Raw genomic sequence first — 5,000 nt, forward strand, 5'->3', positions numbered from 1 at the left:
TATGTATATATACAAGTGTGTATATATGTATGTGTAAGTGTGTATATATAGGTATGTGATTCTGTATGTATGTATGTGGGTAAGTGTGTGTATATGAGTATCATAAACATAGATGTTCGGTCTGTTAGGGAGCTACGGTTCGACACACTGTTGCTCAAGTGATACATTACTCGTATTGTGTATTTAAAAAAAAAAAAAAATTCTATATTTGCTAACACCAATAAACTTTACTTACTTACTACTACTACTACTACTACTACTACTACTACTACTACTACTACTACTACTACTACTACTACTACTACTACTACTACTACTACTACTACTACTACTACTACTACTACTACTACTACTACTACTACTACTACTACTACTACTACTACTACTACTACTACTACTACTACTACTACTACTACTACTACTACTACTACTACTACTACTACTACTACTACTACTACTACTACTACTACTATGATTACTACTACTACTACTATTACTACTAGGTATTATTGTTATTATTATTATCATTATTATCTTTTTTTTATTATTATTTTCATTATTATTATTATTATTGTTATTATTATTATTATTATTATTATTATTATTATTATTATTATTATTATTATTATTATTATTATTATTATTATTATTATTATTATTATTATTATTATTATTATTATTATTATTATTATTATTATTATTATTATTATTATTATTATTATTATTATTATTATTATTATTATTATTATTATTATTATTATTATTATTATTATTATTATTATTATTATTATTATTATTATTATTATTATTATTATTATTATTATTATTATTATTATTATTATTATTATTATTATTATTATTATTATTATTATTATTATTATTATTATTATTATTATTATTATTATTATTATTATTATTATTATTATTATTATTATTATTATTATTATTATTATTATTATTATTATTATTATTATTATTATTATTATTATTATTATTATTATTATTATTATTATTATTATTATTATTATTATTATTATTATTATTATTATTATTATTATTATTATTATTATTATTATAATAATAATAATATTATTATTATTATTATTATTATTATTATTATTATATATTTTATACTATCCCTCTGATATGAAACACAAACCCACTACAACTATTATATATTGTAACTTATTTAAGTATTGCTGTTATTATTATTGTTATTGTTGTTATTGCTATTATTAGCATTGGTATTAGTATTATTGTTGATCTCTATTACTACTACTATTATATTATCACTGTTGTCGTTATTATTGATATCATTCTTACTATTCTTCTTCTTCTTCTTACTATTATTGTTATTATTAATATCATTATTATTATTATTATTTAATATTATTATTATTATTATTAATATATTATCATTATACTATCCATCTGATATGAAACACAAACCCAATACAACTAAAATATATTGAAACTTATTTAAGTATCGATGCTATTATTGTTGTTATTGTTGATATATACTACTACTACTACTATTATATTTCACTGCTGTTGTTTTTATCATTATTTAGTAGTAGCAATAGAAGTAGTAATAGTGATAGTACCATCATTATTATTATTATTGTTAATATTGTTATCATTATTGTTATTATTATTATTGTTGTTAATTGTTGTAATAATAATATTGATATTACTACTACTACTACTACTACTACTACTACTACTACTACTACTACTACTACTACTACAATACTTCCACCGCTAGTGTAACACAGCTCATTGAATTATTATATCATATATTACAATGGCATTTACACTACTCACCCGGTGTGGCTGATGATCTCTTGCCACTCTACCAACTTACACTTTTTTCTTTATTTATTTTTATGACACACTTGTACAACACCATGTTTAATGATAACATCAATATGAATAATGAAACAGACGTTACCATGGAAATGATCAATCAGATATGTGGCCATAATGACTTTGATTGCATCTCTAAATATTTTGATATAAATATCTACAACAATTTATTTGATCATTATTCAATCAATCTATTAGAAATGGTAAATTCCCGCAATCATTGAAGCATGCCACTGTAATTACTATACATCAAAAAAGACCTACAACTGAATTAAGTAATTATCTTCCAATATCTTTATTAAATATCTATTGTAAAATCTTTGAAAAATTAATGAAAACTTTTGTTGTACAATATCTAGAAACTAAAGAAATATTAAACCCAAGTCAGTTTGGATTTAGAAGTGGGTTAAGTACTTTTGACGCACTCAAAAGTTGAAAAGAAAAATTACCCGTCACTAGATTCAAAGCATTCTTTTTTGAGTATTTTCATAGACTTCACAAAAGCATTTGATACAGTAAAGCATGATATTCTGTTGAAAAAGTTACAATATTATGGCATCCGGGGAATAGTTCTTGACTGGTTTACTGACTGTTTAACACATAGAACTCAACCCATTAAACTATCTAACCAAGTATCTACTCCAAAAGTAATACAACACGGAGTACCACAGGGAGTGTATTAGGCCCTATATTATTCCTTATTTACATAAATGATATCCAAAATATATTCTTGAATTTGAAAACAATACTGTTTGCTGATGACTCAACTCTATACATTACTGGGGAAAACATAATAAATCTAATACATACGGCAAACATCGATCTAAAAAATCTACATATATGGTGCCTCAGCAACAGATGAACTCTAAATCTAAATCAAACATTTTACATGATAGTATTTACTAACAAAACTATTGAAAATCTTCCGCCTTTAATTTATGATACTAAATCTGTTGCAAAAACTACTACACACACTATTTTAGGCATAACCATAGGTGACAGTTTAACATTTCAAAACCCCATTTCAAATTGAATTCTAAAACGATCTAGAATTGTATCTTTTCTAATTAGAATAAAGACTTTATGGCAAATAAAGTATTGAAAACTCTTTATTATGCCCAGATAATGCCACACTTGCAATATTGCACTCCAATATGGTGTTCAACTTATCCCACACACCTATTACCATTATTTAGATTACAAAAGAAAATAATCCGCATTATAACTAATAGTGATTATTTCGCCCATACCCAGCCTCTTTTAAAGAACACAATATATTCCAATTATTTGATATAAACGAACTACAAATTGCTAGTTACATATATAAATGTATTCAGAGTAATGACAATACAATACTACATTACCAACATAACTATATGACCCGCACCCGTGATAATCTTCTCATTCCGATCCAGAGCCTCACAATTTACCAACATTCATTATCCTTCCTAGCCAATAAAACATGGAATGCTATACCTCACAATATATAAAGTGCAAGAACATTGCATTCTTTTAAACAACGATTTAAAAACACACTTTTAAAATATCAAATATTATCTAACAGGCCATTAGTCACTTGTAATGTTTTTACGTATATATTATTGTTATTATTAATAATATTATTATTAATATTATTATCATTATCATTTTATTATTATTATTATTATTATTATTATTATTATTATTATTATTATTATTATTATTATTATTATTATTATTTATTATTTTATTATTATCTTTATTATTATCATTGCTATAATTATTATTATTATTATATTACTATTATTAAAATTTTTCTTATTTTTTATTGTTTATTATTTATTATTATTATTATTATTATTATTATTATTATTATTATTATTATTATTATTATTATTATTATTATTATTATTATTATTATTATTATTATTATTATTATTATTATTATTATTATTATTATTATTATTATTATTGCTATCATTATTATTATTATATTGTACTTATCATTTCAATGTTATCGATATTATAAATATTATTTGTGTCTGTTATAAGAACTATTAACATCTGTCTACCCTGTTTTTAACAACAAATAAATACTGATTTTTTTTCAATTATGTAATATAACTACATAAACTATTTTCATAAATATGCTAACATAAAACAAATTTCTGTTTATTTTCTATAATCAGGGACCTTCATGTTATACACATCAAGCATGTATATAATGATATTAAGTGCTGAAACATAAAATCATGTTAAGTTCCTATTTTAGGGTTTTGCATGTTATACATATATACGTTATGTATTTAAGATATTAAGTGCTGACAAATATAACCTATACGTTATGTATTACTTAAGGAGACAAATATAACCTAACGCAAAGTTGCTGCTTGAAAAGGCTACACCTTTATATGAGTTGCCTTATAAAAAGATTGTATAATTAGTAATAATGTATGTCATGTTACTAAGGCATAATAAAATGTTCAATGTTCATATGTTCAAATCGAGTTCTTCAAATATCGCAACACTTGAATATCTTGAGTTACTCGGTAGTATAAACACTGGTGTTATAACGACATTTCTCTTAAAACTGAGCCTTTCTATTCGGAACACGTCACACATAACGACTGGAAAGTATCAACTAGTTGGCGCCTTGGCGGAAATTGCGTGTAAACAAACAGCTACCCGCCAAGATGTCTTGCTCTAGTGACGATGCAGAAGCGGTTACCAGAAGAGTCAACAGGAAAGAAAATGCCTGTGGATTCATCCCAGGCTAAGTAGAAGGAAAGAAAGCAGTATCTACCACACACTAATCTTAAGAAGACTATGCACAATTGCGATCCAATGAAATCCTGACAAGTGTTCAATCCTCACCTCCAACAACACCCTGCATTGAGGGAAACACTTCTTGGAGAGTACCACCTATTTCGTCGAGCAACGATTTGCGCAAGCTTTTTCTTACTGTATAATTAATTTGTGGGCTCCCAGATGTGTTCTTTTTGCCTCACCAACTCTAACATCTTCTCTACACCTGGAGACCACATTTTTAAAACTTACTCCCTGACGTCACAACGTAAATAAAGTCGCAAATCGACTGAGCAAGACTTTTGTTGGTCTTATATTGCGACTGGTTTCTCCAGTCGCTAGCACCGATG

This window comes from Portunus trituberculatus, unplaced genomic scaffold (assembly GCF_017591435.1).
Source record: "Portunus trituberculatus isolate SZX2019 unplaced genomic scaffold, ASM1759143v1 PGA_scaffold_204__15_contigs__length_355038, whole genome shotgun sequence".
Lineage (NCBI taxonomy): Eukaryota > Metazoa > Arthropoda > Malacostraca > Decapoda > Portunidae > Portunus > Portunus trituberculatus.